Source organism: Cynocephalus volans, chromosome 15 (assembly GCF_027409185.1).
Source record: "Cynocephalus volans isolate mCynVol1 chromosome 15, mCynVol1.pri, whole genome shotgun sequence".
Lineage (NCBI taxonomy): Eukaryota > Metazoa > Chordata > Mammalia > Dermoptera > Cynocephalidae > Cynocephalus > Cynocephalus volans.
This window is the reverse complement of record NC_084474.1, coordinates 8,625,858-8,651,602: the sequence shown is the minus strand read 5'-3', so window position 1 is coordinate 8,651,602 and position 25,745 is coordinate 8,625,858.

The window sequence follows — 25,745 nt, the reverse complement described above, 5'->3', positions numbered from 1 at the left end:
GGAGACAGGGAGGCCTTGGCACGTACACATTGGAGGCCATTTTCTTGAGAGGATAATTTCCATAAATCAGAATATGCCTACAGTGTTATTTAATCATCACTAATAAAAATATCAAAAATATGTCCCACTTATTTTTAGTAGTTGGGAAACAATGAAACAACAAAAACCCCCAAAAAGCTCACTGGATGAGTTTAATTTTCATATTGAAATGAGAATTTTATTGTACACATTAACTAGAAGATCAAAAAGCATGTAACTGGATGCTTAAAAGCACATTTTCAACCACAAGATACTTTAAATTTTGATTGAAGCTACATTTGCACTTTTATGAAAGCCATAATCTCTGCTTTGGAAACCCAACTGGACATATTTCTCTAATGCTAAGAAGTCTCTTTCTACTCCAGGACCAGGATGATTCCCCTGTGATTCTGTGCTGCCCTGTTTTCACCTAAGAGTGATTTTAACTAGGTTTCATAGACGTAAATTCTTGGGGTAGGAAGAAAATATTAGCAAGTGAGTCGCTTCTAGAGTTGCAGGAGTGCCCCTTTCTGGGTATCCCTCCCTCTATGGATTCATGTCAGAGTGGGCGTCATCTCTCTCCCATTACATCAGCAGGTGCAGGCCTCCATAATGGAGGTTCGCCTTGTGTGTGGTCCCACCACGGATGCATAGTGTTGGCCTGTGATCCCACGGGCAGGGCCTGGGTCCTCTTGCAGGCCACCACGTCTATCCTGGAGCCCTAGCCACTGGCTTCTCTGTCACCTTCCTTCCTTTCATGATCTCCCCATGTGCTTGAATTCCTGACCTCTTACTAACACCAAACAGGTAAATCTTTAACTGTAGAAGTTTGGGCTTTAAACATTGGACAGCAGAAATTTTTTTATTGGCAACACTCCTAATATCATGTGCTATAAACTCTACATCATCTGCATCATCTAAGGCTTCCTCCACATCCATAATCCAGCCAAGGGAAAGGTAAAGGTAATCATCTCAGCAAGTAACCTGGCTCAGATGCACTGGTAGTCCAGTATTCATTTTCATCTGCATATCTATGAGGACAAGTAATCGGGGGGGTCTTTGCCTTATGAAGAACGTCTTCTTTCCTGCCAGCCTATCCTTGCCAAGCGTTCTGCTTGCTGTCCCTCCCTCCAAAGTGTGGAGACCTACAAGCCATGTCACTCTCCCCCTCCTGCTGAGGCTGAGCCAACTCCGCCAGCTCAAAACTATTCTACAAAATATAGAAGCTACAAAGTGAAAGAACAAAAGATGAATAACAGCCATAGCAATACTGACACTTAAAAAATAAATTCACTTCATTACAATAAAAATAACTCACAAGAGAGGGATGAGTTGCCAATATTCCCCTCAGCACTACCCTCTGAGCAAAATCTTTGTTCAGCACTAGGAGAGGCACCGTCATTACCCACCCTGCTGCACACACGGCCACACATGTCCAGGGCGCCATAACTCATCTCTATTTCATCACAGAGATCAATGCCTTTTATCAGGTTTTGTGAGCCTAGCCTACTGAAGGGCCAGTGAGTTCTGACACTGTGACTATAGTACAGATTGGAAGCCAGAACTGAAATTAGCTCAGGAAAATGGCATTCTGCTGACCTTGTGTTCTCATTCTTATTTAGAAAACACTGCCGTCTTCTGTCAAGTGTGAGATCTAGCTGACGGGCCACCTTCTCACAGACCCACATGCAATACCAGCCAGGGCTGTGGAACTGTGGTCTGCAATGGTGTGTATCCACTCAGGTAGGTTACCGGCTACCCTAGTTCTGTCAGAGCTTTGGAGGGGGCTGTCTTTAAGAGACTGAGTTAACTTACTCATCTTATAACTGAAATTGTGTATCCTTTGACCCAAATCCCTCCATTTCCCCCATTCCCCAGCCCCTGTCAACAATCTTCTGTTCTGTTTCTATGAGTTTGATATCTTTAAATTCCACATATAGGAGAGATCATGCAGTATTTGGATTTCTGTGTCTGGCTTAAATAAAGCTAAGGAGGAAAAAAAATAAAAAGGAAAATCTAAAAGAAAAAGAGAAAGAGAGAAAGAGGTACTAAATTACCCATTGCTTGCCTGAATTAAGATTTTATTTACCTTGCTTTGTGAGGTCCCACTTTCAAATGTGGGTATGGAGACACTCATGTGTCTGGTCAGAGCTGCCTGTGCCATGCACACCCAGCTGTACATGGACAATTTCATGTCACCGCCATACCAAACTGAGCACCCACATTAGTTTAATCACAATTAATAAGCTATACTGGAACCTATTTATAAAATAGCAAAACAAAGTTAAAGACATACATTTATTTGAAAAGATCAGATCTTATCAACCTGGATAATTCAATCAAAAGACACATTCTGGGTTGTTTTAGATTTTTGCCTGAATTGCACATAGTGTTCCTAATCTCACTAGTTGTACAATGTGTTTTTCTTGAATTCCTAAATTATGCCTTTACAGAACCTAAAATTACTGTACGTATAAGAATAAGTAAAATTTCTCTCTGCAAAATATAAAATAAACCAGATGAGAGTTGTAAATATGTATGTCCTTTGTGCCAGTGGCTCCTGTTAAATAAATAGCATATAAAACTGCTGGAGAGTTCTTTGATATAAAAAGCTATCCAGCTGGAAAAAAGAAAAATTTGGCACAGAAAAGAAGCATATGTCAATCAAAAGAAAGCCAAAGAAAAATGGCATTGAAAATGAGATGATATATTTGTGTCCTATAACTCTTTTGCCAAGGGCTTCTCATAGCTCACTGGCCTTTCAATTGGCAAGGCCAAGAAAAGCCGGTCAAAGGCAATGATCTCCGTGATGAAATAGAGATGAATTATGGGGCCCTGGACGTGTGTGGCCTTGTGTGTGTGGCAGGGTGCGTAACAGAGGTGGCTTTGCAGTGCCTCTTGTAATGCTGAACAAAGATTCTGCCTAGGTCTTTTACTGGAGAAAGTAGTGCCAATGAGAATATCGGGAACTTTTCCCTTTCTTTGGAGTTAACATTTGTAAGCAGAAAGTCCATTAAAATCCAGGGAACACCGCTACTGCCTGGTAAGAGAAAATCACATCACTTCATTTCCCACTAAAGATAAGTCAGTGATGATAAGCTACTGGCTGTGTCCTTGCTGGTCTGTTTGTAACTGTAAGAGCTTCACTTCTCACCTGTGCATCTGAACAACAGCAGAAGAGGCCTGTGCAAGCACAGAGTTTCACCTCACCTGACGGACGCACCTGACAACGTACACACTAGTCTCAATATAACACCCCTGCCGCTGAGCCAGTGGGGAGAGAGGCTCTGCTGAGGGACAATATTGCTTTACTGCGTAAAGACATTTTAGGTTTAAAGTTCTTTTAGCTAGCTAAAAGAGAAAAGTTATTTATCTAATTAGTACACACAACAGAATTAGGAAATAACTGAATATACACAGAATTACATCACACAGTCTGTGCTGGAAGGGAAATGAAGTGTGACAAAAATCTGGCTGAAAGTGTTCTCCTTCATGCCACACATGGATTGTGAACCTTTAATAAACAAGAATACAAATGATACCTAATATTAAAACGGTGCCACACATAATTATTTTCATGTTCACGGAAATGCTTTAAATTTATTCACATTTTTGGAGTCACTGATAACACTGCCAATTAGAGACATGCCAGTCAAACATTTCTGCTTTGTGGAATTGTGGATAAATAAACATTTGGCATATATGAATCTCAAATAACTAAAAATTGTGAGGTTATCTGATTTCTTTGAAAGAGAACAATTAGAGACATCTATTATTTAAATAATATTGCATACTAACGCGTCAATAGGCTTTTGCCTTTTTTTTTAATAAGGAAATAGGAAACGTTATTAATGCAAAAGTGTTGACCTTCTTTCTGAGAAATACTCTGCACATTTAATAATAAAAACAAGTTTTGACATCATTCTTTAGCTCAGTGTTTCATGGGAGGGATTCTGTCATGTGAAAGTTCAAGGAAATAGCAGATTTTATTAGAACCACAAATTAAAGACCAAAAGAAAGAAAAATACACATTCTAACTATTTCGAGCTTTGCTTTAAGCTCCATATTTCTCCGTGAAAAAATAACACAGAATTGAGAAAATATAAACTTATCACCTTTCTCCCTCTAAACAGTATTTACAAATTGGCTTTAACTTACAGTACTTATTAGAAGTTGCAGCCTAAAGTAACTTCTGTTAAGGAGACCTACTGGTGACTTTTATGTTTGATACACAGTTACTAATCAAGTGCAAGAACCATTTAGCTCTTTGACATCTCTCTGAGTGTGGTTTTCTAATTTAATTACTATATTTTATGACAGTAGCATTTATTCAAATTGTACTTTCTAGCCACATGAGATTCTCTTCCTGGTTGGATTTCCTTTAAACATGACCCACTTACCAATTATTAGGGAGATAAAAATTACATTAGAATAGATGTTATTACAATTCTTTCTATACAAATCATTCTCATAACATTTCTAATCTTATCTTATACTCCTACATTTTGATTATAACAGAAAATGACAGACTATTTCAATCCTTAACTTTTTTCACTAAAAAAAAAAATAGCAAAATTACCTTCTGAGACTTGCATTTCCACCTTTTGGTTTTTCAATCACAGACCATTTATGCTATGATTATAATAGGAGCACTTGTAAAAAAAAAAAAAAAGGAAGGAGGAGGAAGCTGCAAGTCGTAGTTGCTGTGTAAAATATTTCACAAGTTGCTTATGCAGTGCTGAAATACTCCTTTCAGAGATGCAGTTTTCCAGTAAGTAAACTGAGTCTCCACAAAACTGACTTCATGCTTCTCACATAGGCACTGTTTTCCTCTACTCTATGGTCGACCCAACTCAGCAATAACAAAACTAAAGACTGAAAAGGGCTGTAAATTTTCAAGGCAATTTCCAGTGTCTAAAGTAATTTATTTCTCATCATACACTGGTGAGATAACAAAATAGATACCTTCCACATTTCCTTTGTATTTATAAATCATTAAATGTAAGAAAAGAGTATGATCCCCACGATCTTGATTTAAATTATTTTGCTCTCTGAGCCAGGCATCTTCCATTGTCTCTTTCAGACGGCTCCCTACCCTCTGTACCTCCTTCCCTCCCCAGAGGCTGACCTGTAAGATCCTACCAAGAGGCTCTCGGGACCTCTAGCTTCCAGGGTAATTTGTCCAATGGGCAGCATCAGAAGAGGAGGGGGAGGGAGGTAAGTGTGGACAGGGCATTGATCCTCTGGTTCCCTCCCAGGGTTTCCTCAGACGGCCCAGGTCCCTGGAGAGCAGCCTACAGCTCCTGCAAGCTGATCTGCTCGCCCCATAATCGTGGGGTGCTGACACATTTACTTTTAGTCTCTATGTGGGTAAATCCCCTAGTATGGCATGCATTTGATTTTCTGTTGGCACCCCAACCAACAGTCTCTTCTGCTGGTTTTTTCTACTCTATCCTCCCTCTAAATGTCAGAATTATTCAAGTTCATTCTAGACATTAATCTTTTGGGCACCCTTGATGGTCTCATGTATTCTCATGTATAAGCTCATAAATCTCATGTGTAAGCCACTAGTTGATAAATGTATACATTCAAATCAGACTCCTCTGAACCCTAGACTCATATATCTACTTATCAATTGAGATCTATACCTGGAAGGCAATGAATTCATCGACATGAACACCCAAGTAGTCAGCCAAGTCAAAAACCTAGAAGTTACCCTTTGGTTCCTTCTTTATTATCACCCATCACATCAAATCTATCAACAAGTCCAATATATTCAACTCCAGTAACACCTTCTAAATCTGTCCAAATCTATGTACCATGGTCTTAGTCTATTATGATGTATGGCCGAGACCACTACAGTGGCGTCAGGCTGTGTACGATTCCATCACTGTCCTCTCCCAGGTCAGGCACCTCTTTGTAGCCATTGATGAAAACAACAGCAGCAATAACAGTAAAGGACGGACTATACCCCATACCTTCTTAAACACCATCTCATCTGACCTCATCACCAACAGCACACGACCAGCCTATTTCCTAAAAAGAACAGCTCCTGCAACCATCAAGCCTGGATGGAGCCAGCATGACTTCAAACCCTAACGGTGTGTGCACTGTGGACAATCACAGCGTTTCTTCCTTGGCCTGAGGAAGCTTTGGGTCTAGGGGTTGAAAGTTTGTGAGTAAGGATCAACATACCTTTGCTGTGGACAGAGTGGTTCTCAGAGGCTCTGGGGCCCTTAAAGGAACGGTGGCACAGATTGGCGGGACCTGGAGGAAAAGGTGAGAAGAGGGACTGGGTTTCTCAGTACCCTGAGCCTGGGGGCTCTTACAGAACTTGCAGCAAAAGCACCCGGGGAGAGAATGGCTTCTTCCAACGCCTCAGCAGTAGACTGACAACCTTCTGGCCCGCAGGAGTAGAGATGCTCATGATTTTGACTGATCCTGCTTAACAGCCAGAACTGAGCTTTAGATGTCAGTCATGAATAATCAAAGAATATTAAGCATCCAGAGAGAGAAAAACTAAACAAAATGGGTGACTTCCAAAATACAGCTCCTAGAGGAGATGGAGGATGTTTTGAACCATTAATTAATTAGTTAATGTACTTAAAGAGGTTCAAGTACAACACTCAAAATGTCTAGGAATTAAAGAACAATTGTCAAACCAAACTATTTAGCAGATGATTAAAGAAGAGAATAGTAATTGCTGAGTGACTTAAAAATTCAAATTGAAGAAATAAATTACAGTAAAAAAAAATGCATAGAACAGGTATCATGAGGGAAAAGTTAACGGATCTGAAGGAGATGTTCAGGTCTTTGCTACAAGAGACCTATAATCTGCATACCTGGTAGAGGATACCTGAACGTCTTTATAATTTAACTTCCTCACCAAAATAAATAATTTATGACAATTAATAAGTAATGGAATTATATACCGAAAGCAGTTTTTGGAGACCCAACTCAAAGTAAATGTTACATTTCAAAAATAATTGAAGTATTAGTTCATGTGGATTTTAATTTCCAGGGGTCTTAAGAAACTAAAAGGGAGAGAAAATTAAAACGTTCAGAGATGTCTGTGTTGCATTTGCACAAATCAAAACCTCTTTGAAATTTTATTTTTAAGGTGCCAATGTTAACGTTAATGAAAAGTTTTAATAGAGCCCAAACACATTTATTTGGAGAATATTTAGATATCTTTGAGTATTTTCCCCTAAAATTCTAATATCTTGTAACTTGGTCTCCAAAGAAATTAGAAACTGATCATTACAACTACACAAAGTTACTCCCGAGTTAACTCTCAATAGGATTAAAAAATCCTGTAACAATATACATCTTTCTACCAACTTTCACATGTTGTTAGTTGAAAAACACAAATGTCTTCATAGATATAGACAACATCTTTAAGTTTTAGGAAGAAACACCCGTGCTGGAAGATCCCACTCATAATGTGCATGTGTTCATCGGTGCAAATAGCGAACGGACGTCCGGGTTTGCTTGCTATGCTGATAATGACGACCATGATGGTGAAAGTGGAGCCTGGGCAGATGGCGCTCTGCAGGTGGCTGTGTGGTCTCACCTGCCTTACCGCACCTGAAATTTACAGAGGTATTGTATGGGAAGCAGCGCAAAATATTTCTGCGTTGCAGATGAAGAAACTGAGTTTCAAAGGACCAAAAAAATTGTAAAAGGATATATGGCTAGTAAATTGCTCATCTAGGTTTAAGAATGAAGCATCCAACTCTTAGTCCAAAGCTTCAAAAAAAAAAAAAAAAGTTTATGTTCTTCCTATGTCCTGATTTAATTGCTTTTATATGCACCTGTTAACTTTTTCTTGAATGAAATAATTGAATTGCTTTTTTTTTTTTTTCCAGTAATCATTTTAGGATTCTAAGAAGCCTTTTCATAATGTCAAAAATATTTTGAAGGAATAAGATGGATATTTAGAAGTTCTTGTTTTTAATTTTTCTCACAATTTTGTGAATGTGTAATAAGATCAAATATCCCATTTCCAGTTATTTCTGATTTTTTCATGTTCTATAAAATGTGTCAAAAGAAAAGGCTGTAATTATGTTTCATAAATTGAAATACACACAGATACAAGTAGTATAAATATGTTTAATGCTAATTCTATTTAAGATACGAATCCATGGACTCACATGGCTATGTTTATACTTAGAGTGACCTTTAAAGACCAGCTAATTTTATATAAATATTAAGAATATGAGGATATCCTAGAAAAGATCAAACATGTGTTAATATTGTACCTTTCTTACCGATATTCCCTAGCTTTTTATTTCAGAGGACATATGCACTATGCTACTTGTAGAAAGCAAGCTAATATTTATTGAGCATCCGTATGACAGGCATTTCTATGGATGTTTAGTTCATTAATTCATGTCACTTCTACAAAATCTTGAAAACTTTACTATTGTTATCTCTTTTTTATTTTTCCAAGTGAAGAAAGTGAAACAATGTGAATCAGCAACGTGCCCAAGGTCAGTCACACAAAGGCTTTCTCTCACTCCCTGCTTAAGAGGCCCTTTCTCTGCAGCTCCATCTCACATGTTCACCTTAGCACTGAGAAAATGCTGTAACTGTATTGAGAACAGAAAGCATTACTGTTACTGTCTTTTAAACCTCCTGTAGCACTTAAGAAATAATTTGTAGTTAATGTGTTAAACATATATGTGAAATGTTAATGTAAAAATTGAAAATATGAATATTTATGGACATATTCATTTTAAGAAGAAAATGGTATGCGATTGAAATACAATTTGAATTCAACTAAAGGTTATATCCGCCAAGAATTATTTCCCAGAGATACAAGGTTAACCTTTTCATGGTTTTGATCATGTCCAGATAAAAAGAGCAAATATGTCATGTACTGGTTGGATTTCATGAAATTGACCAGATTCAGCTTATATCAGAAGGCCCAATCCGAATATGGGAAAATATTTTGAGACTTAATTCAATGGTAAGGAACTCCCTCCCTACCTTGTTCAAATAACAACAGATACAATTTTCCATTTTCTGTTTCCTGGATAAAGAAAAGTTTGAAATCATTTTCTTTTTGATTCTGTAATGTAAAACCTACCACCAGCCACTTTAAAATCATTGTCTTTAAATATTTAAAATGTTCAAGAACCCAAGTAAAATTTAGAGAAGAATGAAGTTCTTGAGAAGTGTGTATATTTCCCCACCACACGCATACCTTTCAGAGTTTTCAAGACTTTATTCACAGAATCTCACTGTAGCTTAAATTGGACAGAACATGTATGAAATTATTATGTCTACAAAGTTACTTAAAATATTTTTTCCAGTTGCAGTAATAGCATGTGCTTAAGAGTATGGGATAATTTTGGCCATAGTAGCTAGGAGTCATATTTATATGAAAAAAATGCTGAAGGTAACTGGGAAAAATGGTAAAGCTGAAAAAAAAGAAATCATTAGGGAAGTACTTCCCACATTTATAGATAGATGATGGCTAGATGACAGACTGATGATAGAGAAAGAGAGAGAGACAGAGCGAGAGAGAGAGATGGGTCGATAGACAGGGATGCTAGATTAGAGAGAGCCATTGGAAACAATCTGAAGAACAGGGGTTTTGGAGTCAATTAGACCTAGGTTTGCTTCCTGGCCTTTCTAGTAGTTAGTGTGACCCAGAGCAAGATATTTAATCTTTCTGACTGTCAGTTACTTTATTTGAAACAAAAGAGGTGATGCTTATAATGACCTGCTTTCCTACAGAAATGAGATTTAAGAGGAACAATATTGTGAATTATCACTCAGCAAATGTTTCCTCCCTCCTGGTCCTGCTGTGTGCAAAGTGCCATCCTTGGCCCCTTCGCACTGGGCTTGGCCATGTGATTGCTTTGACAAGTGGACTGTTAGTCAATTGATGCAAACAGAAGCCTTGAACGTGCCTGTGTGCGTGGCTTGCCTGCCATGCTCAGCATCCACTGTGAGAACTGCTGCCTCAGCCTGGGCCCGGGAAGGCATATGGGTGAAACAGACCTGAACCCAACCTGAGTCTGTAACAAGGCTGAGCCTGGCATAGATCAGTCAAACATCATACATCTGTGGGCTCATGAATGTGAAAATAAAGGCTTGCTATTGTAAGCTTGTTGTAAGCCACTGTGTCCATAATGCAGCATTATTGGGGCAATAGCTGATCAATATAAGATCGATGAAAAAAGGTTGAATGGACGCAGACATTGGCTTTCTAATCACTTGGATCTGCCTAATAATGGAACAGGCTACCTTTAAAAATAAAACGTCCTACTGTGTGAGGTGTTCCAACAGAGAACAGAGGAGATGCCTATCTGCCCTGAGACCCTGCTCCAGGGGATTCCACACTGGGGGGAGGAGAATCTTGTAACCAGATTCCAGATCAGTCTATGGGTGTGTGTATTTAAGTACCAACGTTAACTTGGCAAACTTCTAACACTACGATGATTATAAATCCAAAGACTAAAGATAATAAACGGTTGGTATCTGAAGCAGGTACTAAATCCATAGTTATTAGATACTTTTTCAGAACACTCGCCACATCTGTGAGCAAATTACAATGTAATTAGTATCTTAATGGGGACTTTATGACAAATACATTAACAAATAGTAGTTAATATTTAGATTAAAGAATTAAGAATATATGTTATGATTTTAATATAAATGTCTTCTGTCCAAATATTTCTTCTGAACACAACATCTACTGATCTATAGAATAAGAGTCTAGTAAAGTACATTAATCCCTAAAATAGAACTCTAGTCTCTCAGTCTACAGAGATCTTGCAGAGTCAAATCTGACATACCGTTCAACCATTCTAGGAGCTGTTCTTCTTTTCCCAGTGAAACAACATGAAATGCGAGTCAGAATTTGGAACCTTCAAAGACGTGGCACTGGAGAAGAATCACACAAGAATCAGGAGATGCATAAAATTAAGATTCAGCAACTGTTGAAGTCATTTGGAAGTAGATATTTAGAAATATAATTTTTTAAATTATTATGCAATAAATAATAAAATGATAACATAGGCTGATAAAACTCCATCATTCTACATTTATATTGTAACCACTTTATTTGCTTTATAACCATTATGAAATTAAAATTTCCTGCTTTAATTTTTAAAAGCTTTTGAAAAATAATAGATGCATTAACCAAGTTAATATAACAAAAACTAAGCATTTAGGCTTAAGGAGTTGCTAAGATAATTTATTGAACTAAAATGAAAATTGAAATAAAATTCAAATACAATATGTTAAGTTATGCAAAAGTTTGTTTTTCTAAGAAAGACCCATTTTTACAGAAGAGGAAACACAATGCAACTTGGAAGGTCTGAGGGGCACAGAGATATTCCTATACAAGTGAGTCTTGTGTTTAATGTGGGCCCACAGGAAAATTTTAAAAAGATGGATTATAAGGCCAGATGGGCAAGGATCACAGTTCTACAAGCTGGACAAGAGTCTTCATTTGTAAATATCATTTGTAAATACCTGTTCTCGCAGGCTTTCAGATGGGAAGATCCCTCCACACTTACATTATTTTTTTTTTATCCTAAGTAATTCTGTTCCTCTTTGTTATACATTTCAGGAAGAACAATAACAGTTTTAGAGGTCTGAGGACATTAATGTTATCCTGAAATAAAAAAACATATGTTCTAGAACATAAATAGTCTATAAATTTTAAGCACCAACATGTAATTGGTGCTTAATATTTATTGAATACTTAGGTTCAAGAACCATTTTTTTCACCCTATCAGCACCCAGTCTCACAATTTTTCCTTTAGTTGGCCAATTTCCCTACTAGTTTGGAGGCTTCCTTTTGTCAAGCAAGGGGTACTATCTTTGAGTAACATAATTTGGCACAGGTCCTGGACGTCTGTCCTTTGGCAAGGCACTTAACTTCTCTGAATCATCCTTTCACTCCCACCTTCTTTTTTAACAGATGTGAATGTTAAACATTTTTTAAAGAAAATTATTAAGCAACAAAATAAATAAATACACGAGTCCTTATTGACATAATTAATGATTAAATAAACCAGTGGGTAAGAAGAGACAAATCTCTCACAAAGAGGAACTACAAATATTTTTTGCAGGTAGCCCACCTTCAAGGGGGTGGAACCTAAATCCCTGTAGCAACTTTCTTCCAAAGAGTACAGTATGGAAAGAGGTAGGGCAGGGGAAGAGTAACTTCATGGTGGAGAAAGCCCTGACGAACTTTACTTGGCCAGGTGACTGAAGTCAACACCAACACTGATAAGTCATGTTGACAGTGCCCTTGATATGACATGGTCAACTGATACTTTATCTCTGCAAACTTCTTCCTCCAAACCCATAGCCCCGGTCTAATTATGAGACATTAGATAAATCTTAATAGAGGAGCATCCTACAGTGTTTCTGATCAGTGATCCTCAAAACTGTCAAGGTCATCAAGAACAACGGAAGTCTGAGAAACTGTCACAGCCAAGAGAGCTTAGAGAGATGTGGCAACTAAATGTAATATGATATTCTAGATGGAATCCTGGAACAGAAAAATAACAGTACATTAAAAACTAAAGAAACCTGAATAAAACTATGGACTTTGGTGAAAAATACAGCATTGATATCTATTTTTTAATTATAACAAATCTACCATACTAGTGTAATATGTTAAAAACAGGAAACTTGGCATGAAGTATATGGAAGTTCGCTGTCCTATTTTTGCAATTATCCTGTATGTTTAAAACCATTCTAAAAAATAAAGTTTATTTATAAAAAGAAATGTTGTATGTGAAAGTGCTTTGTAAGCTGGAAAGTGAGATGCAAAAGGAAGTTCTGATCATTGTTAGTTAAGTTTTCCTTGTCTCCAGTCTTGGGGAGTTCTCACTCATGGCAAACAAAGCATCTATCCAGAACACTTCTTACCAGATTATTTGGCCAAGGTGTAGAATATCTCTTTTACTCCATTTTACCAGTGTTCCAGTTTGAAAGGCAAATGTGGCCTAGTCTAAATTTAGCATACACTTCCCTATATTGTCTTTTTATTTATATTACATAGAATTGTTTGTTTGCACTCTCACATATGCCATTAGATTTTACGCCTCTTCATGTCAAACATATAGCCAACATAGGTCTGTACATTTTGCCTAACTTTTATCCTAGGACCATGCTCACAGTAGGTTTTCCAAACTAATAAAATCTATTACTCCAAAAACAAGTAAATAAATATGAAATGGCAAAGCAAGAGAGAATTGTCTATGGAGGACTAATCACAGAGTTCATGACATCTGCTAGTGAATCACAACACAGTCCTCCACCTGGGAAAGTTGCCAGGGCATTTGAGGTGAACAGGGATCTGGAGGCCAAAGGTGCTAACTCAAGCTGCCAGCTCTGCTCCTCATGAATTTTAAGCAGGTGCAAAGGTCTCCATGACTAATCTTAAGAGCCACTTATATTCAGTGTTTTAATTTAAGCCATCTTTGTTTAATGGATTTCAGTGAGAAAATCAGAATTAAGGAAAGAAGTGACGACGGTAATATCAACTATAAGTGAGTTGACCATTTATAGCTTCTAGAACGTGTAGGAGAGCCACAAAGACAACTTGCTTGGGGGAGAGGCACGCATTATTGTAGATGAGAGCTATTCAACCTCTTAGTAACAAGTTGCCTCAAAAGGAAAAGCACTGAGTCTTGAACTGTATCCTTATCTCTTGGAGAGAAAGTGGGTATAAGGTCAAAGGGGAAATGTCATGTGGAAATACACAACGGTTACCTTTTTTACTTATGCTTTACCAGAGCTTGAATGCAAGGTAGTGTGGGGCTAAAGAGTGTGCCTTGGAAAAATGGTTGTCCACTCAGATACACCTTTCAAAGGGGCATTTTATTGATTAATACAGTCAGGTCCATGTTCCAGTCTCTAAACGGCCATGGTGGTTCCAATAGTGCATTAAACATTGCTCCATCAAACTTGACTTTTATCAGTTAAAGTCTATAATACTTTGAATATCAGTTCAAAGATCATTTCCTTGGGAAGGTTATTCCTGATACCCTAGACTAGGATACTCACAGAGAGAAAGGCAGAGAGGGAGGGAAGAATTGGCACTGGCAGAATAGTACAGCAGTGCATTTGAATCCTGACTAAAGAGTCGTGACTTTCATCTTGAGATGCAGTATAATAAACATGCACATGTTTCCTTATCTACAAAATGCGGATTATAATTTGCATCTACATTCTAGGATGCTTATAGAGATGACATTAGCTATGGCATGCAAAATGCTTAGCACATGCTGAGCTGATCCCGTTATTTTGGAACATATCATGGGAAATGATCATATATGAGATTAGAGAGACAGGTGGTCCCAGCTTGTGAACCGAGCTTTGCAAATTATACCAAGGAGTTACCATCAGTTGTGGGCTGCCAATGGAGGTTCATAGGTAAGGGCATGAAAGATTAGGGTTTATGTTTTAGAAAATAAGCCTGAGAGTGGTATGGATTTGAAAGGAGTCAGGAGACCAGTAATGAGGCTGCTACGATAGCCATGGAGGAGAGAAGCCAGGCTCAAAGATAAGTAGAAGGCAGAATTTCAAGACTAACAACTGATAGGATATGGAAAAGGAGGCAGAGACAAATCAGTAACTGCCAAAAATATTAGCTTGCAGGTATGTGGTTGGAGTAATGTTCTGCAAAAAGAGGACCTGAAAGAAGAAGGAAGGGAAGCAGTAAAAAGGACAAGAAAGGAGGAGAAGAAAAAAAAAAAAAAAAAGGTAAAATCGAGGTTTAAAAAAGTCACACATTGCTTTTGGTTACTATTTTTCACAGATACTTTCTGACCTGTAGGTTCCCTTGTCATTCTTTGTTGAAAGAACCTGGTCATTGGTCCTACAGTTGCCAGATTTCGGATATAGCTGATTGAATCCCAGTGGTGCTTAACATATTTTATTGTCCCCCATGTTTCCTGCAAAACTGTAGTTAGATCTAGATCAGCACTCTCCAACAGAAATGTAATGTGAGCCACACAGGTAGTTTTAAATTTTCTGGTAGCCACTTAAAAATGGTACAAACAAACAGGTGAAATTAATTTTTACAACAGCTTTATTGAGGATAACTGATGTGTAACAAACTGCCAATATCTGAAGTGCCCAGCTTGAAATCATCACTGCAATCCAGATACTGGGCACATACCTGACCCTTCTTTCATGTCACTCTGTCATCCCTTTCTCCAGCATGCCTGCTCCCCCTTATCCCCAGGTGACGGCTAATCTACCTCTTGTTACTATAGTTTAGATTGCATTTTCTAGAGTTTTATGTAATTGGAATCATAGGATTTGTACTCTTCTTTTGTCTGGCTTCCTTTATTCAGCATAATTATTTTGAATTTCATGTAGGTTGATGCATGTATCAATAGCTATATCAACACTTAATTGCTTTTTACACCTTGAAATTATCTCACTGTATGGATGTACCACAGTTTGTCCATTCACCTGTTGACAGACATTGGGATTGTTTCTAGTTTTTGACTAGATAAAAGTACTGTGAACATTCATGTAAAAAAAAGAAAGAAAAGAAAAATAATGAAATGAAATGATGAATTGTAATGATAGATTTTAGGTATTTGTGATGAATTTTTGCAAGTTAGAGAAAACAGGGCACGTTATAAAAGAGCCAAAAATGGGGTTCAAGTAAATTTTCAAGAACAAATCATTGCTTATATTTTTCATTCTCAAAAGCGTTTATATTTTTATCACTTTACTTGAACCAATCTGGCAATCTGTATTTTCATTACCAAACATGTGAATGATACTTCCACTATGGTTCTCTAAAACTACAAGTTGTACAATAATTTATGAAAGAATATTAAGTTTTTTAAAAAAATCAATTCATACTAATATTTTGTGTGTGTGTGACCGGTAAGGGGATTGTAACCCTTGGCTTGGTGTCACCCGACACTGGCCATCCCTATATAGGATCCGAACCCGCGGCCTCGGTGCTACCAGCGCTGCTGCACTCCCAGCGCTGCACTCTCCCGAGTGAGCCACAGGGTCGGCCCTCAATTCATACTAATAAACAGGGAAATTGTAGTAAAAGGGACTTTGGTATTTTCAGTACACATATATTTAAGGCAAATAATCAGAAGACTCACATAAAAAAGTGTTTTTTTAATATGCCTTTTATCTAAATAAATTTTTTAAATTATTTTTTAAAGCATTTATTTAGTTGACATAAATTTGGTCAACTCTGTTAAAGCTCATTATGCCTGTACTAAGCCTTTTAAATTATATCCATTAGTTTGCAATGACCCCTACATCCTTGCATTTTGGAAACTCAGCCATTGACAACTAACTCTACATGATCCATTCTAATTAAGTGTTGATGAACATTTTTTAGTTTTGAAACCGACATCCTGAAATTTAATGTGCTTTTAATTTTTAGAGGAAAAATATATTTTGTTTAGTTTGAGAGTTAGCCTGTAGCCACCATGGCAGTTAAGCATGTAAAGCTTAACAAGCAAGTGTGGGAAATTGCAATAGGGTAACTATTTGCTTAAAGAATGTTCTGTTTATCTTAAAGAAAAATGTAGCCAGTTAAACATAATGTAATAATAATAGTGTAAACAATAGTAAGTATGATTTAGAATCACAAGATGCTTCTGCTCTTTGCTTTGGTATCAGCACAGACCCACAGATTCAAGTTGTTTTGCAGATTTTAAAAGCTGCTGAAGCTTGCACATGGGTCAACCCATCAGAGATGTCCACGAGCTTTTCACTAACCCTAACCCCATATCCTTAATTTTTGCCTTTAAAAATCCATGATTGAAAGCCAATGGGGAGTTCAGATTTAAGGCCATAGCTTCCCATTCTCCTTGCTTGGCCCTGCAATGAAGACTACACTATCTTCACTGAAAATCTTGGCGTTCAGTGGCTGGCTCAGCTGCACATTGGGCAGGTGGGCCTTTTCTGTTCTGTAATAGTTTCATACTTAGTTAGTTTTACTTGGATTCACTTTCATATAATCAATTAGTTCCTTTAAACTGCAAATGCCAAAGTTCACTGCTATTTATGCCAGCTAGAAGACCACAGGTATTGCAGCAGGGCATTTTTTTTAAAAAAGGGGCACAGTCATACCTCATAGTCCAATAAGGAAAATTAAGGGGAAATTGAGATGGGGAACAAAAATGTGAAAGACCTTACTGAGTACATCTGCCAGTCTCTCAGGTGAATTGTAGCATTGGGCTTTGCAGTTGCCCAGGTTTGGGGATCTCTGTCTTGCATCCCTGGGCCAGAGCTGCAGGCTGAGAACAAAGGACAGCACCGAGAGCACAGGAGAGAAACCATGGCTGAGGGGCACACCAGTCTGGGTCCTACAACCCTGGCGCCATTGCTCTTGCCCTGTTGTAACCAGCCTGGGAAGGTGGAGGGAGCCAGCACACATTTGCATAGAGCTATCTCCTCTGCCTCGTGATTTTTCCTTGTCTTAGCTCTCCTTCCCCACATGGACCCACTTTTTCCACGACCCAGCATTTCTTGCATGTAGAATTCTTCCCAAGCATCTCTGCAGCCAGTGTAGGCCTGTGATTAACACCAAAAATGAATTATGGCTTCGGGGGTTCTTAATGAGAGAATAAGAATAATAATAGAATAAGAAGCAATCATTTCAGATATGCTTCAAAGTCTTAATTTCATTAGGCGGCTCTCCAAACATTTCTTCTCAGAAGATGAGATCAGAACATTCAGGAGAGCTTCCACACACACACATACGCACACACACACATACAGACACACAGACACACACACTTCTGCTTGGTTGCTCTCCCATTAGACAGATAAGAGTAAGACTTAGCAAGTCTCAAACAGGGTCATGAATCCATACTTTTAAAAGCTTCCTACAACTATTTGATAGTTGTATGAACCAATGGTTTGTACAACAACTTTTTTTTTTGCTTTCCTCAACCTTTATGGCACTGGATGGTTTAACATTACTAGTGCTAAACAAGTATTGGCATTGATTTATCATGATTTCTTGCAGAAATAAATAACAGTTTCTTTTGAAAACATGCTTAAGACTTTTTCTCCAAAAGTTCAAAGAGGAGCAATTTCTTTATTTCTGCATGTTTCTCTAGATTTCTCCTTTAATCCTATCAGTGACCCATTTATAATACAGAAGCATAAATCCTGTTTCAGCTATTTGCCTGATGGGGGGGTCTCATGCTGAAACCAATATTTTCCTGTGAAGATCTTGCCAGTTCAAAAAGGATCCTATTTTCACATACATTCAGAAACATCTTGCTTTTATATTTGCACCTGTATTTTTGGTGAAACGTCGTATGAGTTACAGACATACTCATGGCAATGGCAGTTATTGTGGTGCTCATTTTGCATTGATTTTGCTTTCCAGAACAAGTACTATCATTAGACACATACCCTTCAGGGGTATGCATTCCAGAGAACAATGCAGTCCCACCTTCTTCCTGAAGTCTCTCCCACACTCACATTAATACTTCTCTATCACAGAATTTGCTCCTTGGGTCAACCATTTAATATTCAAATGGATTTGGCTGAAACCTTTATAAGTTACCTAATCAATAAATGTCATTCTATCATGCTTTCCCTCAAACAAGGCAACGTGACAAAGACCATATTATAGATAGGTAGATAGATAAGTAGATAGAATATAAATCTATACATCTATAGGATCCATAGCCAGGAAAGATGTTTGTTGCAGGAAAGATACATATAATCAGGAAAATATTCATGTTGAAGTAAGGTAGACCTGACAAAAGCTAGGGAATAATATAGTCAAATTTAGGTTTCTGTGTTGGTAATAATCTAGGCCTGCTCACCAGATAAGAGACTTGCTCTCACACACTGGTCTCATAGACTGGATCACTCACTTTTATGTCTCAGCATATTTGATTTCTATTATGAACTTACTGAGTCACAGAAAGAAGTAAACATCTTGTATATAAATTATATGTTTACTTATTCTTTCATATTTATGTCTTCTGTCTTTCCCAAATAATTTCTAACCTAAGCAAAGACCATACACCTAGCCCTCTGCATCTGTCAGTTTTGTATCAGTGGATTCGATCAACTGTGGTTCAAAAATATTCAGAAAAAAAGTAACAATATAAAAGTAAAAAAAAAATACAAATTTAAAAATTCAGTATAACAACTATTTGCATAACATTTATACTGTATCAGTTATCATAGGTAATCTAGATATTATTTAAAGTATATGGGAAGATGTATGTAAATTATATTTGTATGAAAATACTACACCATTTTATACTCATGTAAGGGAGTTGGGCATCTGTGCATTTTGGCATCCAAGGGAGATCCTGGAATGAATCCTCCATGGATAATTCAGGCACAACTGTATATATGTATTGGTATCCTCATCAAATTTCTTGAAACTGAATTTAGGAGATTACCAACAAATATACATCACATGAATTGAGTTAACAAGCATTTAACGAGATGGAATAAAACTGAATGTCCTCACACTTGCTTATTTCAAAACTTAGTACAACAGTACATTAAAAAGATTATGCGGTACTGGGCTGAGAATAGACATCTAGATCAACAGGATAAAATAGACAGTTCAAAAATAAACCCTTACATCTGTGGTCAACTGATTTCCCATAGGGTGCTAAGATCATTTAATGAGAAAAGAATAGCATCTTCAACAAATGATGCTGGGACAATTAGACACATGGAAAAAAAAAAAAGTTAGCCCCTACAACATGGCATATACAAAAGTTTACTAACATGGATTAAAGACCTAAATGTAAAAGCTAAACCTATATAATTCCTGGATGGAAATACAAGCATAAATCTTGAGATCTTGGATTAAGCAACAGTTTCTTAGATATGACACCAAAATCACAAGCAGCAACAACAAAAATAGATGAATTGGAATTTAGCAAAATTAAAATCTTTTGTGATTCAAAGGACATTAGAGACAAGGTGAAAAGACTACACAATGGGAGAAAATATTTGCAAATCACATACCTGATAAGGATGTAGTATCCAGAATATATAAAGAATTCCTACAACAAAAAAACCCCCAAACAATCCACTTAAACAGTGGGCAAAGGGTTTGAATAGACATTTCTCCAAAGATATACATATAGCCAATAAACACAGGATGTTCAATATCATTAGTCAATATCTTTAGGTAATTGCAGATCAAAACCATAATGAGGTATGACTTCACACCCACTAGGATGGCTATAATGAAAAAGACAGATAATAACAAGTGTTGGTGAAGAAATTGAAACCATCATGTGTTGTTGAGAATGTAAAATAGTCCAGCTGCTTTAGAAAACAGTTTTGCATTTCCTCAAAATGTTAATCCACATGACCCACCAATTGCACTACTAGGTATATGCCCAAGAAAACTGAAAACATATGTCCACATAAAAACTTGTATGTAAATGTTAATAGCAGCTTTATTCATAATAGTCAAAAAGTAGAAACACCAAAATGTCCATCAGTTGATTAACAGACAGTATGGTAAAGATGTATGGTGAGATATTATCCATCTATAAAAAGAATAAAGTGCTCATTCATTCTACAACATGGATAAAAATTGACAACATTGTTTGTGCTAAGTGAACAAAGGCAATCACAACAGACTGCAGGTTTTTATAAAATCTCCAGAACAGGGAAATCCCTAGAAAAGAAAGTAGATAAGTTTTTGCCAAGAGCTAGGAAGAGGAGAGGATAGAAAATGACTGCTAAAATGCAGAGAGCTCCTTTTGGGGGTGATTAAAATATTCTGGAATTAGTGGTGATAGTCACACAATCTTGTGAATAGACTGAACTACTAAGTTGTACACTTTAAAAGAGCAAATATTACGTTATTGAAATTATATCTCAACTTATTTTTAAAAAGCAATAGGGAGCAAAGAAATTATAAGTAAATGTAAAGAAGTGCTGAATTTTAAAAGCAATGATGACCAGTTAAAAATAATGTGTAACTTCATACAGCACTGGAGATCAATAATAAAAGGTAGTGACATTAACAAATAGTAAATCAGGGTGAAGATGTTATAGGTGTTTGTTGTATTGCTCTTTCAATTATTTTATAAGATTTAAATTGTTCAGATAAAATGTTAGAAGAAAAGCGAGTATAATTGCATTAATGTTAAGCAGCACAGCAAAAATTATACGTACTGTTAGTCTTTAAATGGTAGACATGCACTCACTCAACAAATTTTCTTGAGCACTTACTATGTGATAAAAATCAGTACTGGGTAAGTCCCAGTACTTGAGATAAAAATTGACAGTTTTAGTGTTCTATGTCTCTCACACGGAAAGGATTTGGAGTTTCATGAAATACGAATGGGTGAGGCAGACAACTTCTGACCTGTTTTGATATTTTTAATTATATTAACTTATTCTTCCCTAATTACGAAAAACTATAGGTATGCAAAATGCATAAAATATATGTGTACTCTTTAGCTTTGTTTTTGAAAACCTAGCAACTAATAATGCCTATCCAAATCAAGATGATGAATATCACTAGAATCTCAGGAACCTCTTATTGCTCCCGAGGTTGCCCCATCCTATCACAGCATTACTTATTTTTTATACATCTCCAAACAATATTGTTTTGCCAGTTTCAGAACTTCATTGGAATGGAATCATAGTGTATTTTTTCCTTTTGTGTCTTATTGCTTTTACTCAATATGATGATTGTGAGATACTTTCACATGGAGCACATAGCAGTAATTCTCTCATTTCTATTGATGGATAGCACTCTATTGAATGAATACATACTACTACTTATTTTGTTTGTTTGTAAAATTCTGAGTTATTTTTGTCTCGGTTTTAATGAATTAGCTGCTATGGACTTTACATATATCTAGTGTATAAGTGCAAGAATTTCTTCAGAGCAAAATTCTAGCTTATAAGATATGTGGATATTCAAATTTAATAAATAAGTCCAAAATGTTTTCTTAGTGTGTGACAATTTACACTCCCATTTGTAATACAAGCATTCCTGTTGACTTGCATCTTCATCAAAGCTAGCTAGATTCAGTATTTTTAAATTTTGTCCATCTGGTTTTATGGTTTTAATTTGCATTTCCATGCACTTTTTCATCATGCGCCATGTGCCTGTTCTCTTTGGTGAAGTGTATTATAAAGTCTTAACATTTTTTTCCTACTGGAGTGTCTCTGCTTTTCCTATTGCTTTATGTGAATTTACTTTTAGATTGTGCCTAATTTTTATGTGATAGTAAAAGGTGCATATTTTATACTTATCGTTCTCTATAGATATGTTGCGGTATTTGTTCCTGGTATCTAAAAATAAAATTTATTTTTGAATATTTATATTGTATCTAACATTTTTGCTGAGAATTCTTATTAACTTTAATATCTATAAATTTGGGGAGTTTTTCTATGTGCAAACATTGAAGCAACATGGCTGGTGTCTCTGTATTCCTTTCTAACTATTCAAGTGTTTGTTGGCTGTTGTTTTTCATCTGCTCACTGTGCAGGAGAAGACCTCCAACACAACAGGAAGGGAAGGGGTAACACTGGTGCCTTTACTTTGTTCCTGATCTTAAATGGAAAAATTCCAATACAAAAAAAAGAATGATGACTTTTGTTATATACACATATTCTTCATCAGAATAAGGAGGTCTCCTTTTACTCCTAGCTTGCTAGATTGCTAGATTTTATCATGAATTTGGATAATTAAAGTTAATAAAATCCTATCTATTGAGTCTATGATTTTTTCTCATTGTCTATTAATAGTGAAAATTGCTTTGTTACTTTTCTCATAGAGAAACCTTGCCTTATTGACATCAATCAATCAAGTCACGAGGACTGATTGTTTTTAGTATTTCTGGATGTTGTTCGCTAATATTTTATGTATTGTCTTTCTCATACTACCCTTATCTCGCTTTGGAATCAAAATTTTGATAACCTTACAAATTCATGAAAGTCTTTCTTCGTTTTCTGTTCTTTAGGATAATTTTTCCTTGACTATTTGGTGTAACTTGCTTTTGAAGCTGTCTACTTGTAGTTTGTTTTTGTAACAATTCAACTCCTTTAATGCCTGCAGGGATTTATTTTGTTTTGGTTTTGTTTTAACATTTCAGACTTTGTTAAATGAGCTAGAGGTCATCAGTAAGGCACCCGTGCCTCAGGGGTCTCCCTCAGTGTCTGGTCTTACTGATGACACGTGATCGAGGGGCACAGGCGGGGAGAGTGACGCAGGACGGCCCCCTCCCGTGCTTCCCTCCGCCTGGGACACCTGCAATTGCCTCACAGAACATCCCCATTTCACACGCGGAATGTCGTATGGCTTCCAGGACATTCTCAAGGAGCCGCTGCTCATCATCTATGCATTCCATGCTCGTTTACCATAATCGACCCTACATCAGGGCAGCCCCCCGCAGGCATCCACCGGTGAGGTCTCTGCTCCCAGCGTGCGTCTCCGGCCAGGAGGCCAGCCCTTTGCGGGTCCATGAAGAGGTCAGAGCGCGTCACAGGCCTTTGTGAAGTCCCCGATGAGGGGCGGGTCACTGGAACTCTCCCCTCCTCGGTGAAATATGCTTTTCTAGGAATTTGTAACTTGCAAATAAGATTTCCAATATACTGATGTAAAGTGGTTCATAATATACTGTTAGCTTTTTAACGCACTTTGTCCTCAGTAGATGTCCCCACTTTTATTCCTTTATTCCCGTCATTAATCACTTCCCTTGATATCCCCAGTAGCTTCCTCACCTGTAAGCTTGTCGAAGAACCAACCTTTCTTTGTGGATTTTTCTGTACTATGTTTGCTTTTGTTCTTATTAATCTCATTTTTATTTTAATTATATAATCATTCTTCCACTTCCTTGTGATTGTTTTCCCATTTCTTTAAATTTTTTGACATGATACTCAGTTTAGTCATTTTTATCCTTAGTTCCTTTCTAAAAATATGCTTAAGGCTAGAGAATTACTTTTTAATTATCTATATGCTAGAAATTCTTAGTATTTTATTATTGTTTAGTTAAAATTATTGTCGAATATTCTACAAGATTTATTTTTTGATTCTTGTAGGAAAAGTTTCTTAATTTACAAACATATGGAAATTTTCTAGTCTAAAAATTAGACTAGTGATTGATACACAGTAACTTCTACAAATCTATGGGGTGCATGTGGTGACTTGATACATGTATACAGGGTGTAATGGTCAAATCAGGATGACTGGGATACTCTTGACCTCAATCATTTATCAGTTTTGCGTGTTGGGAACATTCCAAATCTTCTCTTCTAGCTATTTTGAAATACACAATAAATTATTAACATTTGTCATCCTACCATGCTATCAAACACTGGAGCTTACTCCTTCTACTGTAACTGTATTTTTGTGCCCACTAACCAAGCTTTCTTCATTCCCTCTCCCTTACCCTTTCCAGCCTCTAGTAACCACTATTCTACTCTACCCACATGAGGTCAGCTTTTTTAGCTTCCACATATGAGTGAGAACATGTAGTATTTGTCTTTCTATGCCTGACAGATTTCATTTAACATAATATCCTCTAGGCTCACCCATGCTACTGCAAACGACAAGACTCCATTTGTTTTTATGGCTGAATAAAATTTCATTGCATGCATGTACCACACTTTGTTTATCCATTTATGTGTTGATGGACACTTAAGTTGATTCCATATCTTGGCTATTATGACTAGTCTAGACTGCAATAAACATGGGAGTGCAGATAACTCCTCCATATACTAATTTTATTTTATTTATTTTATTTATTTTATTTATTTTTTTATTTTATTTTGTCGATATACAATGTGGTTGATTATTGTGGCCCATTACCGAAATCTCCCTCCCTCTTCCCTCTCTTCCCTCCCACGCAACAATGTCCTTTCTGTTTGCTTGTCGTATCAACTTCAAGGAACTGTGGTTGTTATGTCTTCTTCCCCGCCCCCCACATTTAGTGTGTGTGTGTTTGTGAATTTATTTATTTATTTTTAGCTCCCACCAATAAGTGAGAACATGTGGTATTTCTCTTTCTCTGCCTGACTTGTTTCACTTAATATAATTCTCTCAAGGTCCATCCATGTTGTTGCAAATGGCAGTATTTCATTCGTTTTTATAGCTGAGTAGTATTCCATTGTGTAGATGTACCACATTTTCGATATCCACTCATCCGATGATGGACATTTGGGCTGGTTCCAACTCTTGGCTATTGTAAAGAGTGCTGCGATGAGCATTGGGGAACAGGTATACCTTCGACTTGATGATTTCCATTCCTCTGGGTATATTCCCAGCAGTGGGATAGCTGGGTCATATGGTAGATCTATCTGCAATTGTTTGAGGAACCTCCATACCATTTTCCATAGAGGCTGCACCATTTTGCAGTCCCACCAACAATGTATGAGAGTTCCTTTTTCTCCGGAACCTCGCCAGCATTTATTGTTCAGAGTCTTTTGGATTTTAGCCATCCTAACGGGGGTGAGATGATATCTCAGTGTAGTTTTGATTTGCATTTCCCAGATGCTGAGTGATGTTGAGCATTTTTTCATATGTCTGTTGGCCATTTGTATATCTTCCTTAGAGAAATGCCTACTTAGCTCTTTTGCCCATTTTTTAATTGGGCTGCTTGTTTTTTTCTTGTAAAGTTGTTTGAGTTCCTTGTATATTCTGGACATTAATCCTTTGTTGGATGTATATTTTGCAAACATTTTCTCCCACTCTGTTGGTTGTCTTTTAATTCTGTTAATTGTTTCTTTTGCTGTGCAGA